Consider the following 23,142-nt stretch of genomic DNA (forward strand, 5'->3'; position numbering starts at 1 on the left):
ATCCTTTCCTTTGAATGCTATATTCTGTTACCTTAGACTAAGCAGGAAAATGAATGGCTATTGCTAATGCATAATCTTATTCTTAAACAATGCTGAATGGCTTCTTCAAAATTAATTTCAGGCAAGACAAATGATATTGAGGAATCAAGCCAATCCACCCATGACCTCCCCTAGAGGCTGTTTCCAAACTGCCACTGCTGCTGCTTGTAAAGCAAGTCATGGGATCTGTCAGAGAGCAAGCCAAGTAACCGAGGCTGAAAGCCAGATTCAGACGCTGGAGGCATTCCAGATTTTGCTATCTCTGTCAGATGTTTACTGATAATCTTCCATGTGTGGATATAAGGCTGCAAAAAGAATTACTGCCATAGCAAAGATAGCCAAGTATGATGTTTTGGAATATCAACTGTGTTAGATGCCTTTCAAATCCTATATTCTTATGAAGTGCTCTCCTACCAAACTGAAGCAGAGGGACAATGTAGAAGCTGCACTGCTGAGTGTTTCTCTGCGCAGACTGAGATACGTGTAACTCAGCAACGCAGATATGGCTAAATTGCCTGTTTATATTGTGGTACTTTCTCTGTCCTGTGAAACAAATTCATGCTTGTTTAAGCCTAACTTCTGTTCTATAAGAATCATAAATAGAAAGGATAAGACAAAGTCTTAATGGTTTTCTGACATTGCCCATTCCACAGCTTCCTTTTCCCCATTTGCATTAATATCTCAATGCGGGCAACAGAGAAAACTCAATACAGTATAAGCCTTTCACGTTTCAGACATTTTAAAGTATATGAGTCATTACAGATGATTTTAAGAACTATACTTTTCTTCTGCCCGATTTCAGAAAAAAAAAAAAAAAAAAAAAAAAAAAACCAGTACAAAATGTGCTAAAATGCATTAAGCAGTAACATCAGAGGGTGGCCCGGCAGACCACATAAAGCTTTTAATTAGACCCATGCAATTGTGTTTAAAAGCTGGTTGGCTTAAACAGAGTTAAATGAGAACAGAGTTTGACCTTCTGTCTGTAGAGTGCTAAATGCTGTAGCACTCAAGACAATGTAATACAAGACACATTGCTAACCTTCCCATCCTGTATACTCTGTTGTGGCCGTTGCCAACTGGATCAAATGAACATTTGGAAAGGTGTGTTAAGTAGTAGCCAGATCCCATTCTCTCTTAATTATGTGGCTTTCACCAGTATGCAGTACTAAATCATCCTTGCCCAGGGGTAGTATAATTACTGCTGAATAGCCTAATGCTGAATAACTTAATATACTGGAGGCAATAATTATTCCCAGAATGTGTCTGTTCCACTTTGCATATTTACTTGTGTTCTTCAGAAAAATTATCCCACAACATAAATACTCTTTAGGGCAATACTGGTCTTTGCCTTGAATATATTGGTCACAAGCTCAGCCCTTTGAGAGTAAGCTAAAAGACTTCAGTAGAAGAATAAAATGGTAATGGAATAAATATCTTCAGTAGCTCTATAGAACATATTTTTAATTCTGTCATGGTAGTGCTATTCATTTTAATTTAATCTCTACTGCCAGCCCATTTCATTTGAATTGCTCCAAGTTCTTTCTTCCTGATTTGAAAGAAAAGAAGGCTAAACTTACAAACCCCAATAACTGAGGGTCACTTTTATCTTTCATACTTTAATAACCTATTATAGTTTACATTTGCAAGTGGAGAATTTTCATCAGATGCAATACTAGATACTGCCCCATTTTTTTCAGGCACATAGTCCCTGTCCTCCTTGCTCGGTTTGTACCTAGTTTGAATGGGAACAGTTCAAGATATTATCCACCTCTCTCCATTTTTTTCTTTTATTGTACTTTTGTTGAATAGTATGGTGATACTGGCTTTTGAGAGTTTGATATGGACTGTGGGAGCAATGTGTTGCCGTTTCTGCATTACTATACTTATTGATACACCTGAAGGATTTTCAAATCATATATCCCATAAGTACTGATGTGGGTATATTTCCTTGGGATGTGGGGTAATAGCATGAGAAGGTGGGGTCAGCATTAATTTACTGGAGGGTTTGGAAACTGAATATGTTTCAAAACTCTAACTTATTATTGTATTTAATTTTAATCACTTAAAATCTGACTCACAGTGAGGTAATTTTGAAAATTGTACCTGCTTTGCATTGGAAATGTGCAGTTTTGCATTCTAAACATCTGTTACTTTCTGTTTGCTGGATAGTCTGGCCTCAGTGCTGTATTTATCTTGGGATGTGACCTTTCAGTCTCACAGGAATTTGACAACTAAATTTTTCTTAATTTTCTTTACTGCTGTCTGGCTTTATGATGAAAGAGCTGAAATGAGAGAATGGGAATAAGATTCAAGTCTATATAGGCTCAAGCCAAACTACTTGCAAACAGCCCCTGTGATCATGGTTGTGTGTATATGCTCAAGGTACAATGCTGTTTTTATATGATCCTAGACTCCATTTCTGTAGATATTTAAATACTGCAGCAAACAGTTAAACTCCTGAGAACATGTGTGGATTGGATTATATTGCTTCAGCAGACTCTCATTCTAAAACATATTTGCTTATAACCTTATCTGAATAAAGGCTGCCCCGGTTCTGAAATCTATAATGTTATTTCATTACTGTCACATTCAAAGATGCATACAAATCTGACAAGCAATAAATTCATTGGCTGAAAGCATCCTCCACTTCAGCAGCTGTATCTATTTTAGTACATTGTCTTGGAGTCTATGTCAGTGAGCCTCTGTGTTCAGGTACTCAGTATTCAAGTGCAGAAGTTCTTGATTGGGAGTAGATTAATCTTCAATTATCAGAAAATCTAATTCATAATCTATCTACCCCAAGTCCCCTGTAAAACAAACAAACAAACAAGCAAACAAAAAAAACATATATACATATTTAAGTCTGACAAAAAATCATCTATTTGCTGGTGTTTTGTTTTTTTTTAACAAAATTGCCACCATCATCACCACCACATTTCCCCCCAGTACCCACCCCAAACAGGATGTGAAAGTAAAGAGCTTAAAGGTCTGATGCTATCGCATCTGAAAACAAAGTCATTTTTTGTACCTTGGAGACAAGACCTACCAGATGAAAAATCAAATAAACTAATTAGTGTTGAGCAAAGAACATTTTATATATTATGGCTCTCTGGGCTAATTTCACCCCTTTCTAACTACTCATTATATAAAACTCCTTAAATCAGTGGGACATGAGGCACTGTACTGAGAGCAAGGTCAATGAAACCAGACTCTTTTAGGACATAATGAAAGAGACAGAATTCTCCAAGGGATCTTCCTAATATATGTCAGGAGCACAGCAGATCACAGACTAGTGATTATGAAGTGGACCTGGCATCATTTTTCCCCCTCAAATGAAGTTTCCATATTTTCCTCTTAAACATTTCTTATTTGAAAACAAAAATTAAATAAGAAGAAATTCTCATTTAACAACCTTCCTCTTCATAGGAAAAAAAAGTAAAAAACACATGGAAAAAAACAGGAATATGTTCCTATTTGATTAAAAATAATAATTGATGAATGACTATGTAGTATGATTCACATTATTTCGTATTTTATGGAGATGCATTTTAATGTACATCTCTAGTAGTAAAATGCTTTCAAGTGGCTTGAACATACAGAATCAAGGAGTCCCATAACAGTCCTGAAACTCTATTCTAAAAAAATAAATAAAAGCAAATGTCTAAATGTACCACTGCAAAGTGCATGCCTTTAAAGTAGTGGTTTGGAAGTCATGGTCTGTAAACAGTTCTGATGGAGATTTTCATATTCGAAGTACAGTTTTCTTAGATTATTTAGAAATACTGGTTTTCATTACCATTTTGAAATTACTGTAATGAAACCTCCATTTAGCTATCATTTTTAGTTATCATTTAGTTATTAAATGATATGCTGAATACATTTTGTTAAAACTATGATGTCACATTTACTCTCATTTTACTTAAAAGCATAGTCATTCAATACCAAGCCTGTAAAAAAAATCTGTTCTATTATGTGAAGCAAGTACAATTGTCCTGACTTGGGATTTCTTGAACTAACTGGCGTTTGACTACCTCTAGTTGAGTATGTGTGTAATTTGAAACTTTAACAGCTCTAGTGAAGACAGACACAACATGAATGCTCTGGAGACCATCTTTAACTGTGAGGAAAATGACGTAGGTTGTTTTTGTGTTGGTAATAGTTGTGTATGGTTTGTGTAATAGGTCATCAGAAGTCATGAGCCTGCATAAATAGTAGAGCTGAGTAAAAATATTTTATCTTGACTGTCTATATTTCTAAATGTGTAGTAGCCTGGCCAGCCAGTTAGAATGCACGCAGTCTGTATTATTGTTAAAACAGATTCAACAAACCATCTTTATTTAGCACAGCACTTAAGAAAGTTCTGAATTTGGTTCTGATCTCAGTCAGAAGTTCTTACTGCTTTTGCTGTAAATAGGTACTGTGCTCAAAAGGGAAGAACTTGAGTATGTGTATCTATGCTTTCCTAGGTTGTAAAGTTGGAGCTATAGCAGAGATGAAATGTAGATCCAACTGAAGTCATAGTGTACACCCACTGACTTAAGATGGTCAAAGGTTTTTGGCAAATTAATTTGTTTACCAAATAAAATGACATTCTTTGTTATTAATCTGCTAATGACCAGGTGGATATCTGTTCTTTGTTCAACTCTTTGTATACTCCAGTATCTTTCAGCATGTGCAGTATGTTTCTGCATGTGTTTGTGTTGTTCCCATATTCCTCTCTTTTAATTTTAACTTATGCTTCTTGGTGCATCATGCTTTCTTTTTTTTTTCCTTATTTCTTTTTATTTTTATTTTTTGTCCGGGAGGTCTTTTTTTTTTTTTTGGTGGGGGACAAAAGGCAGGTAAACAAAATATTTAGTTTAGCATAACCTTCTCAGTGTTTTGTTAGGCTTCCTACACTCACAAAACCATGCATGCTAGTACAGTGTAGTCTGTTAATGATTTTTGATGTGGTTGCCCTTAAAAAGCTGTTTTTCTCTGAACTGCTATAGGATTTCATATCCCGAAGCATCTTTACTTTCTCCATTCATAACTAAATTGGAACACTCAATTTTGAAATAATAGTTAGTGTGATTTATTATTTACCACAGCAGCACTGAAGAAATGTATTTGAAAAGAAGCCAGTAGCAAATTACAATCGATTTGCACAATATAACAAATAAAATGTTTTACGGAGGCAGACTCGGTGTTTCAAGTTATATGTGATCCATAATAATATCTCCAAGATGTCTGCTTCTTTATTACTGTCAACAATTCATTAATCACCTTCCTACAAAAAGGGAAAAAAATAGATTCAGACATCTAAGAAAGTGCTGATTATGGCTCTTTAGTTTCTACACAATTATCTCAAAATGCTGTAGTTTAACTAAATGAGGATACATAGGGACATTAAAGAACTCCCTTCAGGTGTCCTTGGAATGAAAGCAGTTAAAGTTGCTTATATTGTGATGGAACGGTGATAGTGATTATGATCATGGACTGCAGTTACCTGATGTGTTGATTGGTGACTGTTAACAAATAGAGAACATGGAGTGACTAGTGATGAAGAAATAATTAAACCAATACCAAAATAATATGTGCAGTTTGAGTTTCTTAGAGCTGTAAATCCACTAGAAACAGACATTCATATTAATTTCCAGGAAGGTAAAATAGTGTATTTTTGTAATCACAAAATGAATTTGGTTAAAATCTTTCTGCTGAGCTTCTCACTATGTGATTTTTATCCCCAAATGCTGAGGTATGCCTGTGGTTCAGTTACCATGTCATAAATGAACTGTTAGGCCATTCTGTGATTTGGGGAAGGACTGTTTCAAGTGACAAGAATGTTGTAGCTACACCTCTTGAGATAATATAGAATATTTTTCCAACACCATGGTTTAGGTATGAAATCTTGATTATCCCATCCTTTACCATGTTTTCCTGATTGTTGGTGTGTTCCTGAGGTAGCAAAGCCAGAAGATGCAAAAGATGCCTGAGCTACAAAAAAGTTTTTATCTCAGAGATCAGTGTGTCTAAATGAGATGCAACTAGCCACAGAATAGGAAGCTTTGTTAAATCCTCTGCTACTCTTTATATGTGGTTCAAAGATTGTGCAGGACATTTCACTATATCCTTTAGATCATGGAGGATGTGCGTCTAGGAAAGTATAAATGAAAGATTAGATCTAAAGAGATGTTTGTGTGTGTGAAGATGCAAATGAACTCTGATAGAAGCATCAGCAGTCCCGTATTTAGGCCAGTGATTTTAATTAGAATTAAGTGTACTGTCCATGTAGTTTACTTTTGAAAATATCATCCATCACGAATCTGTAAATCTGACCCAAGTTGTTCTCATTGATTGTCCAAGAATGAGGAAGAGCACTGCAAAACTTACAGAACACAATGAGAAAAATAGAGATACTGGCAATAGTACTAAGGGGGTTCTTTCCAAGCATAGCTCATTGCTGTGGAAGAGATCATCCTGCCAAAAACACATAGTAGTACATTAAGTTATCTCAGGAACTTGACCAGACAGCACAATCTGTTAAGCCAGTTCTTTGATATGCTACCATCAGACAGAGAACAATCTGTCCATGTCCATTCCCTTTATTAGTCTTCAAGACTGCAGATTGGTTACTACTCTCTAAGTTAGTTGCATTTCTAGGCATGTCCATGCATTTAGTAATTCTTTAATGGATTTGTCTTTCATGAATCCATGTGATCAAATGCCAGTGCAAAGTCAGTATGAAAATTCAGCTTAGCACCTTTATTTCAATTAAACGGATCTGGAAACTGCAAAATGTGACATTCGTACCTATTAATTAAACCATCAGCAAAAGGCTTAAGCAATTTTCATGCTATATTGTGCTATTTCTGGAATGAAAATAACAGCCAGACATTACATCAAGACTATTAAAGAACAAAAAGATAGAACCTTCATATTCAAGTAAATTAAGATACATTCTAACTAAGGGAACAAATAAAAGATCTATCAAAATCCATAAGAATGTTTTCTGATACAGGTGTCACTTAACAGAGTTTTCATTTAACTATAAATAACCACAGTAATTACATATCAATATAATTGCTGGTATCTATTGCATTTGTTACAAGTGGTTCAGTATGGGAGAGTATAATTCCGCCAGAGCAAAGATTTCTTGTCTTTGAGTTTCTATTTACATAAGAAAACTGTCATAAGGAAAGGGCAGCATATTATTTTTGAAATAGAACTTCCTTGGATTTTTCAGAAGTCTTTCATTTTGGAATTAAACTCTGCATCTTAGACAAGACAGACAGGCAGTTAATTAGCGCACACACACACACACACAACAAAAAAAAGAAAAAAAGAAGCAAAGGGAAAAAAAGGGCATTGAGTGCTCTTGGGAAAAAAAATGACACATGTAAAGGAAATGATTGCTGAGAGTATGGTATTGATTTGATAGTTTTGCAACTGAAAATGTTTGCTAATTGGAGAACCAATTCCATATTTGTATTCCCAGCACAGAAGCAAGAAGCTTCTGAATTAAGCATCAAGAGCAAATACTTGCTGAAGGAAAAAAGAAATACAATATAAACCCAGGATGTGGAGGAAACAGCAATCTGGCAGCCCTGCTCTGGGCATTGTAAAACTGCCCTACAGACAGATAGAAGCAGTCATAGAAATTAATAAAAAAAATTACTGTCAATGAATACTAGTAGGCTACTACAGCTGGCCAAGCTAATTTCAACAATTGTTTTCATCACAATACTCCATGTGCTTATTACTGTTGTTGTAATGACTAACAGCACCATGCAGAACATTTTGACATGTTGCCATTACTTTCACAGAATTGTCTCTCTTTTGGCAGACCATTGTGCAAGAAACAGGTAAAGAAAAAGAGTAAACATTTTACATACTTCCCTTTTTGATTCTTTAAAACCTTAAAAATTCCAACAAAATATCTAAGCAATAGGAGAATTAGTTTAGATCGTTTTAAAAATGGATGCCTTTTTCATTTCCTTGTAGATTATTTTAACTATTTCATCAGGCAGCATTAGTCCTGTATTAACGCTTTATACAGGAATGGCACATCATAAGTGTTCCATATTTCAGATGTCATTCACATAGCAGAAAGTGTTTGATGATGTGTAGGAGCTGAATACTTACAAGGTGCAAGTAACTTCTGAGAAACTGGCACCAAGCACTTCCATACACCTGTATCTTCTATGATTTTTTTTTTTAATAAATTTTCCTCTTTATCCCAAATCAGATATTGACATTTCTGAAGAAGTGCCAGCCACTATCTCAGGTAATTTCTATAAATACACGTCCAGCAGTACAAGAAGAAAAAGAGCTGTAGTAAATCCCTCAACAATGTGCTGCCAACTCATCCCTTCTTCTTCCCCCTGCCCCCCAGTAAATAAATAAATAAATAAATCTGTGGAGCTGTGCAATGCCTGCTAGGAAGATGACATAAAGTACAGAAGTATGAATAAATAAAAGAGCACTTGTTTCTTCCAGTGTGTGTGCCTTTTGCCATTTTATATCCCTTTCATGTCCTTCTCTTCATCCCTACTGTCTCATTCCTTTTATTAATTGCTTTGCTTTTTCTCCTCGGCCTTTTTCTCGCCTTTCTTCTTCTGGAAAAGTGTGACTTGTATTCTACTCCTTCATTTTTGCTCATTCATTTTTCTTTTCTTTGTTGTCTCTTGACCATATAAGTCTTCTTTCCTCTACCCCAGAGATAGTTTCTCATTTCTCTTACTTCACTCCTTATGATGTGTGTGTCCTTCCTTCTGATCTAATTCATTCTATTTCTTTGTCACATGCATTCTGTTTTACTGACCCGCTTCCTCTGCATTCTGGCTCTGGTCTTGCTTTTTATACCCCTATCGATGTATTTCCTAAGACTGCTACATAACTTGTCACAATTTCATTCTCTTTGTCTACCACAGTGCACAGCCAGCATTTCCAGCTGCATCTCCCATTCAGAGTTCTGTTGTATCATTTCAGCTTCTGGACTTCTAACTTTCCGTAGTCTCACTGCACCTATCGCTGCACCTATTGCTGCTTTGCTGGTTTATTATATTCTAAGGGCATAAAGAAGAATTACCTAAAAGCATGTCCCCTTTCAGAGAAGGATGACTTGCTGATGTACCGTTGCTGCTCAGTGTCCTCTTGCTGGCCATCAGAGCATGTCAGAGGCTGGCTGTGAAAGAGGTAGGATTCATCGCTGATGCTTGCTGTGCTCTGATTATTCTGTACTTCCCAGAGCTGCAAGAAGCAGAGCATAATTAGATCAGCAATGAAGCTTTTTACAGTTTGAAATAGTTTGTTAGTCCCACTGATGGTTTTGTGGGTTGATTTTATGTAGAAAGAAAGTTCTTGAATTACAGTATGTCAGTCATAATAAATAGTGAGCCCTAGCTTCTGCTCACTACAACAGAATGAGGTGGATTGTTTTTCCTCTTGGGTAGGCTCTAACTAACTTGAATAACAAATACTTGATATTTAATCCTCACATGTTCAAGACTTCTAATATGTGAAGGTCAATATTAGATCCAAGGCCTGAATCTAGATGCCTTTGCCAATGATGTACTGTCAGATATGATGGCTGTATCTGTACCAGCCTGTGAGCACTTTTATTCATACTGTTAAATTGTTCATTGCTGGCCAGTTTTTGGCTCACGATGGCTTAATTAGCATCCACTAAATGATGCCTGAGCACAATTTGGGGATTAGCATAGACCAGGAACCAACTCCAGTAGGCAGTTGGTATAGTACCACGCTGTTTTGGGAATAGAAAAAATTTAGCTGAGTTGAAACAACCTGTGCCTGTTAGTTGGCCTAAGGGCCTGAAAACTATTCCTGAGTTATTCTATATACAATTTTAGTGTATGGAGGTAAATCTAACCTCATGGTTTCTAACTTTTTCATTTTAATGTTTATTGCTCCTACTTGTAACAGTAGTGGTACTGATCTATACCAAAGGTTATTTTAACCCATCTCTTCAGTAGTAACTTCCTTGGACACTCAAAATAAATGTGAACGACACATTCCCCAAATAATCCAGTATGATGAAGGTATTCTCCAATTAATTGCTTAATCTTATAATCTCATGCAGATTTTCTGTATTCACAACATCCTTTGTCTAGACTTACTGTCAGCTGTTATGTAGAGAATCACCTCCTTTTTTGTTTGAGTTTAGCTTCTGACTTCAGCCTTTAGTGCTTGTGTGCAAGAAGCATTAAACAGCCGACTACTACCCTTAACCTGTCATTTGTAAATGTGTTGAGGAGCACAGATCTTAGCACAGACTGTTGGGGATATCCACTAGTTCTCTCTCACATGTGTAGTATCTGATCATTTTTTGTTTTATACTTTCTTGGCCTTTAACCAAGAGATGTGGATTTTTGGTTTTGGTTTCACTCAAAACTGATACTGTGAAGAGTAATGTATTGTTTTTACTCTAGTTGGCATTGGTTTCTGTAGTATACGGACTTTAATTCAGGCAAATCATTCAGAGGGGTGCTTTTGTGCCTGGAATTCTGGACTGGTAGAGAGTTGGATTTACATATGTCAACATCAACAGTGTTTTACTACTAGGTGATACAATTCTTCGCTCCCTTCCCTATACCAGTATACTATGTGGATCTATTATTAAATTTTATTTATGAGCTTTATTAAATTGGTAGAATAAGCAGCACCCAATCTATGTGGAACATTTTTTATTACATACCCAACAGTTTTGTCCTTTTCCTTAATAAACTTGAATATATAGATATCTGTTGCTTTTGTTTGGATACTGGTTCTCTTTGATCACCATCATCTATCTTATACCAGTGAATCTCCATGAAATGCTATTACTTTACAACAGCACTGATAAGGCAATCATAGGCAAGGCAAAAGTTTCTAAAATTCTTTACAAAAAATTCAGTTTTTGTGTTTAAGTGTTCTCTCCTGCCCTGTATCTTCCATGGACCTTTGAAATGGGAAAGGCTTCTCAGTGTCAAAGAGCACTTTCCTGTGCTCTTCTATAGGCAAGTTATAAATAGATCCCATATGATTAGGTTTAGATCCCATATGATTTTATTATTTTTTCCCCTAGGATAACATTAAGAAACTTAGTGTAGTATATTTTGGGGTTTCATTTTTCTTGAGCATTAGCAATTCTGCAGGTGCTTGTTCCAGTGCTTTCTAAAATCATCTCCTGTTAACACTGCAGTCTAACAAGGAATGTTCCTGTCTTTGAGAAATACATTCGTGTTTACTGTGCTTGCCATTGACCCATCTCCTTCACCTTTCTCTGCAGAAAGATAACTTACAAACTTTTTATTTTTTTTTAGAATTTAGACACATTGGATGTGTTTGTGAAGTCTTACATTCTACAAGTCTGAGGAGTTCAAAGTTCAAGATGACAATGTAAACTTCAGCATATTGTCTCAACAGTAATTTGAATTCTCTATATTCTTTAAGTACTGTTTATTTTCAGAGAATGTTTATTTCCTATCCAATTTTGCATTTACAGTAAGTAATGTAATGTTTAAGACAGAAGACACTTGTGGACTGGTAACATACAAGATAATGTGGGAAATTATGGCATTTACCCAAAGCAGTTAGTGTTAGACATTTATCTTGATCAGTGGATCGTAATTCCGGTTTCCGTTTTTTAAAGAGTTTTTCAGAGTACTCTGATAAAAAGGTTGTGTTTGAGAAGTCTTTATTCTAATCCCAATTCTGTCTCTATTTTACTACCAAGAACAAGTTTTTAGCTTCTCCCCTCTCACCCACTTCCATTTTTTCTAGCTCTAGGTCTCTGTCATAATATCTCTTGTATAGTATGATAATGATGATTCATTTTCTCACACATTTGCAAGGTACTTCCAAGACTGACTGCTTTCCAAGTGGACAAGGGTGGTAAATTCACTTAATGTTTTATATTGAATATGTTGTTAGTTTTAATGACAGGCTTATCAGTTTTTCTCCTAGAGAATTAGAAATCTTGGCCACTTCAACTGTGTGTTCATTACAAGGAATCATATGGTCATTTGAAAACATTTTGTGTGTGCTCAATGAAAACAGAATATTGAGACTCTTCATCAACACAAGGGAACAGGTCCTCCATTCAGGGCAACTGGAACCTATATTTGTGGTCACTGTATAATGAACATTTGTATAGCATTACAATCTAATCAGGTAATATCCACACACAAGAAAAAAAATGTCTATATGAATTATTTTTTCGTTCATCTACCTAGAAATCAAAGGTATTTAGAATCAAAGCACAGCTCTAGCAGAGATGCATTATGGTGAAGGAATAAAAAATGTGATCACTAGATTATCACTTCCAGCAAAATTAAAAATAAAATTGTCTTAAAAGACAATTGTAAAACATATATACTTATATTCAAGAATAGTTGTATTTAAATATCTGTAAATATAGAATTTCATACTTATATATTTATAGTTTCAGTCTTTTGACTTAAAAATTGTCTGGTTTTTTTTTGGTAACAAAGACTGTTGTTGCAGCTTCAAAGACTGACAAACTTGATAATCCTTTCTTTGCTAAAATCTACAGAACATTAGAATGCTCTCATGTGTGCGGTGAATTGGCCAAAGGGCTATTAGAGTGTATCTGTAGGTCCCATCTTAAAAATGGCCAACTAATTTTTTAAGTTTTATTTTGGCACTTCTGATTGGATAAAATTTCATATACTTTGAAATTTAGCTTTCTGAAACTTCTGCATGAAAAAGTACACAATTTAAACTACTACTTACACTACCTGGTAGCAGAGATTACAGAGATTTGAGATTCCAATGGTTTCTAAATTCTTACACAGTATGCTTTATTTTACATTTACTGTATTGTCATCTGGAAAGGAAATGGAATAAAATATTGATTCTAAATAAATTATTTCTGTTATTGATTTTAACTATTTCATACATAGAAGTTTCAAATAATTTCCTTTATAGCTTCACAGTTGACACTAGTTGAGTAAGATACTGAAGTTTATATTGCTTGTTAAGTTAGCAAACAGTTCTTAAATGTGATTAAAAAGAGTAATTGCTTAACTTAGTAATTGTATGTAAAGTCTCTAAGACCATGCCTGAGCTGATCATGCTGAAGTATCATTATAATTTACTGTGTTCAGATTTAAAATAACCTGGTGCTGTTTCTAAATTGTTTGCACATGCATATTTAAGAAACAAGATAATTTGTGAAGAGAGTAAGTTTAAGTAACAGTGTAGATTTAATAGCAACAGAAAGAAATAGAAGAAATAGAGAAGTAAGGCTCCCACGTCATTTTAATTTGTTTTACAATAAATTCCAGGGAGATCTCAGATCACATCACAATTACAAGTGAGATAATGAATCAGTGCATGGAAAATGAGTTAAGGAAAAGGCTGATACTAACTCCATTTTTTTTTATTTTGTTAGTTTTACCATAATATAAATAAGGGTGGGTGTTTTTTTGTTGTTTTGTTTTTATTTTTGTTATTGTTTTTTGTTTCGTTTTTAATAATTTTAATAATTTTCCAATAAATTTGTATAGTGTTGACTCTGATGTGAACAATATGTAGCTGTTTTCATGTAGTGTCAATGAAAGTGTTGGTCAGCATTCTTGACAAATGCTGCTCAAAAAAGTGGTCCCTTTTCACTGGATTAGTAGTTTATTTTTCTACTCAAGAACTAACATTTCCTCCTGATCTTGAAGTTCTGTTTATTTTTTTTTCTTACTCTAGAGTATAGCTAAGCAGAATTTTTCTCTTGAACAAAATGACCTGCAGCTTCAACTCTGCTCTCCAGGAAAGATTCAAAGGTTCAGTAGAATATTAAATGCTTTCTTTTCCAAAGTGCCTCAGAGTTTTTAATTGTGGAAGTCATAATTTTCTGATCTAAAGTCACAGAAAAAGGACAAGCAAGGACTAGATGTGAGAAATTATTAACATCAGCTTCATCCAAATAAAATAAAGTTTTAGTACACATTTTCTCTCATTTTTTTTTTTTTTTACGTTTTACTTTGTAGTAGTTAAGTACTCTTCACTAGATGTTTTAGCTAAAAATAGTAATTAAAAAAACCTTTAAACTTACTCCTATGGAAAATAGGAATATAGCCAATAAATTAAGTTAACCCTTAAAAAGGTAAGGTTAACCCTTAAAAAGGTAAGGAAAAGCATCCAAACAAATACTATTTATTACGAAAGTAAAGAATGTATTTTAAAATTATTTTATTACCTAATGAGCTGATGCTTTCAGGTTATAATTCCGCTGTGAATTCATGGGAGATGAGATTGTGGTGTCCCTCTAATAAAATGTAAATCTATTGAAGAGTGCAAAACTGACGTCAGCAGTGTATTTTTAATTCATGTGCAGCTCCACTTAAGGTTCTCATGTACCAACCTATCAGTGTCCCAGAAACTGTGGTTGGAGGAGCCAGTTTCTTGCTATTGCAAAGCTCTCCCATGGGCCTGGGATTGGAAAAGAAAAGAGTTGTAGGGAGGGATCTCTTTTAATCTCCAGCACATAGGAAGACATCTTTGCACATAGGAAGACATCTTTGCACATAGGAAGACTTTCTTTGCAGTCTGAAGACCACCTGAAAAATTGGAAAACAGGAGATCAGAATCACGGAGGACAGATGTCCAGTAGAGAACAAGTTCTCCTATCTTTTGAAATACTGTGAACCCCTGCAGAGACCACCAGATCCCAGTTACCTCAAAGAGCTAACAGCTTGGAAGCATAATTTTTTTCCAGAATGCTCTCCAAAATTTTTCTTTCATTTATATCCATCTCATAGGCCCTTTCTCATCAAGTGGTTTGAATCTTCAAGCTTGAAAGCCCGTGTATATTAAAGAAATGGGAAAACATATGTACCCATATATAATTAGGGGGCATCATCTCTCTTTTGTGTTGAATATATATTATCTAGCCAGCACCAGATGGAGAAGAACCATAAATCCATTCCTGGCTCGCTCAAAAAAATGTCTCCAGCTACTTTTTTTTTTAAATTCCAGGTCCTTCTCTTAGTCCTACCCCTACCCCTCCTTGATCTTTGTCCAAGCATTTGAGAGGGGCAGTGTCTTCTTTGGCTTTAGCTGAAATCATTTGTTTAGGCAGCTTTTCCTTACCAGCACTGAAACCTGCTACTCTGGATTATATTTGCAATTAACAATTTGGCAACTTCTTTTATCTAAAGATGCCACAGATGCTGCAAACTCATTTAATCAAAATTGAAGATTCGTTTTCTTTGTGCTTTGAACTGCTGATGTGTCATCTCAGTCCTTTAGTGCTTGCCAGATGACAACACTTACCAAATTCAGTTTATGCTGTATATTCTTTTATTTATTGCTTTAAAATGTGGACAGGTACCAGACAGCTGAGATGTAGGTATACATATTAGTTGAAATCTTCATACTCCTCAGGATCTTCCAAGGAAAACATTTCAAATCTGTTTTGTAGTTGTTTGCCTTAATGATTTATGTTGCTGACGTGTAGGTTTTAAATCTTGTAACAAGTAATCTAAAAAATATTTGCTACCCTGGCTATAAGAACCATTCAGTGAAAACAGGCACGAAGCACTCTCTGTTACTGCTTCAAGAATTGTTTTGGAGATCTGACAGTCAATATTCACCTTAGCTATGAACCAACCAGTTTATATAGGAAGAAAAATCCACCTAAAGTACTGTGGCTTCCCTTTTAACTGCATCTTTGTTTCATAATCAGGGCTTTATACCATGAACAATTTAGAATGTCTATATTGATTAAACCATGGGAGTCTTCACTTTAAATTCTATCTGGTATTCTGCAAACTATAATGAACATTACTGAATGCATGGCATCTTCTGGGAAACACCTTGAGATTATCAAGTTTAATTTCCCCTAGGAAGTTCTTACAGCACAGCAATCAAGCTAACTTTTACTTGCTGTAATGAAATAAGATTTAATCTACAATTTTCCATCCACCACCATTTCCTGATTTTCTTCTTTTTTTTTTTTAAAAAAAAAGGAGATGTAGAGCAATTTCGCTGTTTTTAGGTTACTGCTATACTTTTTCCCGTAGTGCATCCTAATGAATATCCTGTCCTTTTTTAGTATGCTGATTAAGTAGAATCAGCTGAAACTCTATGGTTGGTAAGGAATTTATGTAAATATTGCAATTAAATCTTGTCTGTAATAATAGGTGACTTTTAATCTAGTATATATTGAGTCCCCTAATCTCTCAGATTGTAATTGAGTGATGAAAACGCAAGGCTTCATGAAAGGAAGGCAGATCACAAGAAAATAATGATTTTTTTGTGTAAACCATGATTTTCCAATTACTCCTCTCAGCTGGGACAGAAAAAACATCTAATTTGTGATATGTTCTGATCCAAAATTAATCCTTTTGTAACTGTGCCTCTTTTGATTAAATGCTACTTTGGCTTTCTTCCATGTAAAATTCTCAACCCCTTTGATAATTTTCCTGTTGGTTATTTTATTTCTTTCCTAGAACGTTACTAAAATATTGGTAAATATTGCTTTAAATAATACTGATTGGTACCTGGATAAATAATCATTAGAGTAGTTTTGTTATCTATAAACCTGGGCTTGAGGATGAAGTGTATCTGGCAAATGCAAGAATGGTGTGCAGTTTTTTTTTTTGTTTTTTTTTTTTTCAATTTATGAAGTAAGTGTCCAATTGGTAAAACTAATATTTAAAAAATATGTAAAAACAGTTGTAGATAGTGAATAAGAAAGCAGTTATCTTTTTGATGACATGGTATGTGCACAATAAATTAGAGATAAAATTTGAATAGCAAGAAATTCCAGGCAAATATTAATGGAGACATTTGCTACACCTTTGCATCACAGAGAATAAATTGTAAGATTGGATATGCTTGCAGTGTCTGTGTATGTGCAAATAGAATCATACAAGAAAACTATGAACTGTGACTGTGATCTTGTTTGTACAGTAGTTTGAAATGTAGTAAGTGCTGTATGAGAGTGAGGTGTTTGTTAAATTTATGGAAACAATTAATTCCTCCTATTTATGTTTTTGTTTACATTTCCTATATTTGCTTGCATGTTCCAAAATTTACAGTGGGAAAATGTTCCCCTTTAATTTTCTTTATTAAAATAAATAATTTTCAGGTCCTAATGTATACCAATATTAGCATAAGACGTTCCTGGATATTTTAAACTTGCAGTATATTCTGTGACTGTTGAGAGCAGATACAGTCTTTGTCTAAAGTCTTGCTTTAAGGAGACAGGTAGAGATTTAGGTTGGTTTCAGTGGACTGAAAGGGAAGGATATCTGATTTGAGAAAGAGATCTGAAGATACATTGTAAATAAAAAGCTTCAATGAGCATAGACATGAGAGGCAAGAACTGAAAAAACATAACTAAAAACACAAATATACCAAAGTGTATTTTGTTAAGGATGAGTGAAGTTGTTTTCTTGCATGGCAAATGAGAAATAGATGCAAATGAGTGAATGTTTAAAGAGAACAGAAAGGTTACTTTGCCCTATTTCCCCGTATTGACAGATACAGGGAGAAACTGAAGCAGAAATAAAGCAGCAATTGAGAAGACAATCAAAAGCAGTGGGAATGTTGCTGGGTTTACAAGCATGAGATTAAAAAGGGGAGTTGTTAATGTCTATTTAGAAAAGTGGCAAAACTTGAAAAGAATTAATCCCTTTCCAGTGTATCTGCATTAGTCTCAAGACTACTAGGAGTAGTCGAGGCAGCTTTTGGCAGCGTGGTGTGGCTGGCAGCAGGAGCTAAATGACACAGGCACAGCTCCAAAAGGAAGGATACTCATCTGTAGGAGAGGGCAATTCAGGCAGAGATCATGCCTGTTCAGTGATTAAACTCTTTTCTTCCTACAAGCTCTACAGAAGTGTTCTGTAATATATGCATATGCAGAATATATCCATAATATCTGTAATATATCTATATACAGAAGTTGGTGTCTCTTTGAATACAGTCCAGAAGAGTTCAAGTACATACTTCCGATCCTTGAGTAAAATTTTTAATATTTGAGTTGCTTCTTTACTCTCCAAACCTTGTAGCTGTTTGCTGTAAGTACAAGGACCTGATGGTGAATCCAAGTTTCATAAATGCAAAGACAGTTTTGTAGTATGAATTCAAAATGTGGCTTGAACTAGAATTGTTGATATTTTGTAGGTTGCTCATGTTGTTTATGTAGGCCCCTAATCACTTGAGATATGTTTAAGCCTTTTAACTGATATTTAATGCATTCAATTTAGTAAATTAATCTCTTGGGTACACAGCAACTCAGCATACCTGGGGTCACAGTGCATAAAGTTATTTTTGTTGCTATCTACAGAATGTCTTGACATGCAGCATATACCCACAGGGTCAGAAAAATTGCCCTTTGATTACATGTACAATAATCTGGATCTCCCAAGGTATTCAAGTGGTTAATTAAATATCAAGTAATTGCTAAAATTACTAAGTGACATTTAATTAGTATGTTAATTGATATCAAATTTGCTCTCACTATCTTGTTTTATGTTAATAAAATCCCTAAACATTTCTTCGAAGTAGATTAGGAAACAATGTGTTTCAAATGTACTAATGCAAAACAGCCTTAAGCATTGCTTCTGCTCATGGAACATACCTTCTGACTTAAATTTTGATTGCAGCTGTTTTACTTCGTCTATATCTACCCTTACTTTTTGCTAAGAATGTATTATATTTAGTAGTGTAGACCTGTCTTGGAATGGATTTTAGCTTTTCTAAGCCTGTAATCCCTTAGAAATATATCTAGAGTGTGATAACTGTTAATAGAAATCTAGGGCTTCTTCTCTTCCCTTTGGCACCTACCGAGCAGAGATATCCAGGCACTATGGGGAATGCACAGTGCCTCCATTTGACCAATGTGAATGATGTATTTCTGCACTTTCTGATCTGGGGTTTAGAAATCTGTGCTTCACGCATAATTCACAATCGCCATAAATGTTTTAAGTGACTGATTATTCTGCAGCAGTGAAATGTGCCTTAGTGTTACTTCGCACAAGGAAGGGTCCTCCTCTCCATACCCCCACCAAGGAAACAGCCCTGCTCTAGCTTGCACATTGAGCCTTCCAAAATTCTCATCTCTTTCTTTGATTGAAGAGAGCAACTATGATGTAGAAGAGATGCCTTTAGGCTTGGGTCCAAAAGGGACTGACTGGAGTCCAGGCTGACAGTAGCCCCAAGCTTGTCCTTCCTTCCAACCACTGAAGTGTTCCCAGTAGCCTCATCAAAAACAGGTGAGCAGACCAAAGCTGAATCTAGTAAGAAGGTTGTTTTCATAATAGTTAATTTGAAAACATACTGCAAAAAAAATCACATGAATATTCATATGAATTTTTAAATGAATTCCTTTCAGCTGTGCTCATGCTTTTTGTGTGTTAGCTTTCTGTGGAGTTTCTTCCATGTTTTATTGGAGCAAATGCATGGAGAGACTTGGTTACACATTCAGGATCACAAAAAGCTAATTTATTTAAAAAGTCTAATTTATTCTCCATGAACATTCACACCCGATTACTTCAGAAGAGTCCAACTGGGAAGCAGAAACAATGGTGTATGACCACACACAACTAAGCTACATAGCTCAGGTTCCACCCCTTCCCAAGTTCAAAATCTGGAACATCCATATAAGCAATATAAGCACAGTCAACACTGTAAAAGGGAAGCAGGTTGAGGAGGAACTGTCAGAGAACTTTAAATTATGAATAAAGAAAATCGTGATCTGGTTATTCATGGATATGTCACAGAAAAAAAAGACACAAAATTGGTAAAATAAATTATTCATTAGAAGTACTCAGCTGTAGTTATGTGTCATCCAAATACTGCTATAGAACGAAGAATGCTGCAGAATGATAATGATAGGTGAAAGTTGTCACTGATTTTCAACTTTTTTTGATTTATTTGAACTTCTATGGTTTCTTATATATGAGATTTATTTAAATTTCATACATGGCTTCACACATTAAATTTTTTGATGTTTTCTGTTTCTCGTTGGATATATTGTGATAATCCATATTTACTAAAAAGTAAATTTTATATCAATAGTGTAATAATCTAAATCTTCTGTAATACAAATTGGATTTGTTGCTGTTATATGTACTTTTAAGTAGTCTATTGCTTGCAAATATCCTTTGCAAAGTTAATGCTAGTTGCAGAACTAATATACACTGAAATACATACATGATTGTAAACAAGAGTAATATATACAAATTGTAGCATATTTAGGGATTGTATAGACTTAAATTCTTGAGAAATAATTACCTTGTTCCCACCTCCTGCCATGGGCAGGGATGCTGCCCAGTAGTTCAGGTTATGTGCTGTCCCCTACGCCCCCTCCCAGTGTCCATTAGAGCAGCTCCAGCTGCAGTGGCCCTCCCAGCCCTCTTTCTGCCTCCTCACTTCCCAAGCTCCAAGGGGGGCAATATATCACAATACACCATGCCTCTTCTCTTTCATGTGAAGCAGTTCCAAGTCATTGCCAAATCATTAGGCAAATGACTGTGGTTTGAACATAGGGATTCACTGGGAGACAGCACTTTGTACAGAATTGAGACGCAGCTGATCAGCAGCTCCCACGGCCACTGGGCAGCTAGGGAGCTGCCTTGGCATATCCATTGGCAGCTCCCTGCAGCACCCCCTGAAGCTCAGAAGAACCCAAAGCTACCCAAGTGCAGTCGAGCAGCCGCTCTGGGCATTGTTTGCAGTGCCACAAGGCTGCTGCATGCCAGGGCCTTCTTCACAAGGCCTGGAAGCTGCTGCCTAACACACCAGAACAAAACCTGGGTTACTGTGTGATGGGTAGGTAATGTGTTGCCTTCAGACAGGAGTCTGAAGCTCATAAGTAGGGCAAGCTGCATGGATAGTGCCAGGGCCTGCTTCTAGCTCCCACCTAGCTCAAATCCATGCCCATGGTTCTTTCCGCTTTACTTCAAGCATTTTACAGTTGTGACTTCTTCATTACTCTTGTAATTTCCAAACCTGATTGGGTCCATTTTACCTCTATAGCCTGTTGTTCTCCCTAGTCATTCAAAACACGATTGTTTAATTCTAAATTGATAAGCCTTATATACACCTTTCAAAAGAAATAAATATCAAAAGAAAGAAGTATGAAAACCTCCTAGTAACAAAAGAACATTTACATGCCCTGGCCAGAAGAGAGGCAGTAGTTCTTCAATCCACGTTTCATTTTATTATCCTTGGCAGGATGACATAAGTTTGAGATTAACTTGTTTACTTCTGGATTTGCTTAGCCATGTTTGTTTTTGTTGTTTTGTTTTGTTTTTTTTTTTTTTTCTTTAGAAAACACTGATGCCTGAAAAGTTTGTGATAAAGACTGGAGCATGAGAAAAGTCTTTCTTGTTTGCAATTGCCAGTTGCTTCATGTATAGTTTGGGGCATTTTTTCTAGTAAGCAACATGGCTCAAAACAGATTAGTAATTTGGGCTGTAAATACACCAACAATGGTGTTAATCCATTACAGCATAGTTTTTTCTTTTTGTTTCCAAGACTAGAAAAGTGTCTGGTCACTAAGAGCTGAGGTAAGTAGTTTGATAATTTTCTGCATGGCTACCATGATTTCAGTTGTTTCAATTATATTTGTTCAGGTGGGAAATAATTTCACCTAATTAAGAAGGGATTAATTTTCTTTTAAATCACCTGTCCAACAAGGTAAACCTAAGCCCACTGGTAAAGACCTGTACATGTTAAACTACACAGCTGTGTGATGAAAATGGCTTAGCAGCCCTGCCTGCAGCACCACAGCTGCAAAAGTGCTTAGCCTTGATGAATGTGTCAGCGGACACACAAGGGAAATTTCTACAACTCTTTTAAAAGAAGAGACACAATTTTTATGAATGTATATCTGAAAAGATATCCAAAAAGATTTGAACACATTTAACGCCCTAGTTTGCAAGACCTCAGAACTTGTTTCCCACTACAAATGCAGCAACAAAGGCTCTTTTTTGAGGTGTTCTGTTACTGCCCTGGGTAGTAGCAGCACGGATGCTACATTAACGTGATAATGATGTATGAGCAAAATTGTTACACCAGTTTCATAGCTACTGATCAACATGGTATGATCACTAGTGTAACCATACCCAAACAGAATTCCCGTCACATTTAACATGAAATACCTCATTTAGTCTATTTAATGTGGAAGAATTTTAAGTTTAGAAAACACTTAACATGAAAGATATAATTGGTTTATAAATGATTAAAGTTTTTTTCAGCATATCCTAAATTTGCATGTAGTGAATAATATGCTTTCGTAAACTTTTCAGTTATTATAATAGTTTAATAGTTTAAGTTTTAAGCTTAACTTATATGTCATAAATATATACATTGTCTGTATATGTCTGTGTACATGTTTGTATAACTTTCTAATTGCTGGCTTATTTTAATGTGCTCAGGTTTTATTATGTATGCATCTGCCTACTGTGAAAATCTACACAACACATCTACCCACATAAATAAAAACAGCGACCTCTCCATATATAAAAATATATATGCAAAAATTCTTAGGCCTGAAAAGTTAACATTCAAAGGTGCCAGAGTGGGAGTCTTCAGATTGGAATCTGTCAAGTACAGCCTGCCAGGAGCAAGCACACAACCCACCACAGGCTCAGGGTCTGTTATTTGGGATCCCATGTGTGAACACGTGCTGTGCACACCACTCTCAGGGAGACCAGAAACCCTGCTGCTGTTGCTGGGTCACCAGGTACGGGTGTGTTTCTCCATCAGCTGTCGTGGCTGCACAGGGAAAAGGTTTCTTTCCTTCCCTACAACTTGACTGATTAATGATGAACACAATCATTGTTAGGATCTGTGATGGGAAGACTGGGGAGAATTTGACATTGAGCAGTCCTGTTGACAGTGTAAGCAATTGCTGCTGCCTTCACATCTCCTGTTCTGTTGTTATTGAGGAGTTCTGTGTTTTGTCTGAACTGCCTCTGAAACAGCCATCTGGGGAGCCCTGCTCCAGACCTCTTAATTGAATATTTGCAACTGTTTCTCACAAATTCATTTGCTCTTTATTCTTGTTTTCAGAAGTTCCCAAAATGTTGGAGCTAATTTTTTTTTTCTTTTTTCTTTTTTCTTTTTTCTTTTTTCTTTTTTCTTTTTTTTTCT

The 23,142-nt window shown here is 35.6% G+C and overlaps 2 long non-coding RNA genes across 6 annotated transcripts in view; one reads left to right on the top strand and one right to left on the bottom strand.

Annotated features, from left to right (window-relative positions):
- The window catches only part of LOC137863694 (uncharacterized), a 264,783-nt gene that overhangs the window by 180,328 nt on the left and 61,313 nt on the right, over positions 1–23,142 (top strand). The window contains exon 6 of one of the 5 annotated variants that reach the window (XR_011101046.1): positions 122–4,643. The exons of the other annotated variants lie outside the window; for them this stretch is intronic. This is a non-coding gene — a long non-coding RNA (uncharacterized lncRNA). Of the gene's footprint in view, positions 1–121; positions 4,644–23,142 lie in introns of those variants that run through there. 5 annotated transcript variants of the gene reach the window in all.
- Positions 4,876–23,123, bottom strand: LOC137863695 (uncharacterized). The gene is made up of 3 exons (XR_011101049.1): positions 14,399–23,123; positions 14,234–14,318; positions 4,876–9,270 (listed from the first exon to the last, which is right to left on the bottom strand). It is a non-coding gene; the product is annotated as an uncharacterized lncRNA (long non-coding RNA).

Source organism: Anas acuta, chromosome 13, assembly GCF_963932015.1.
Source record: "Anas acuta chromosome 13, bAnaAcu1.1, whole genome shotgun sequence".
Lineage (NCBI taxonomy): Eukaryota > Metazoa > Chordata > Aves > Anseriformes > Anatidae > Anas > Anas acuta.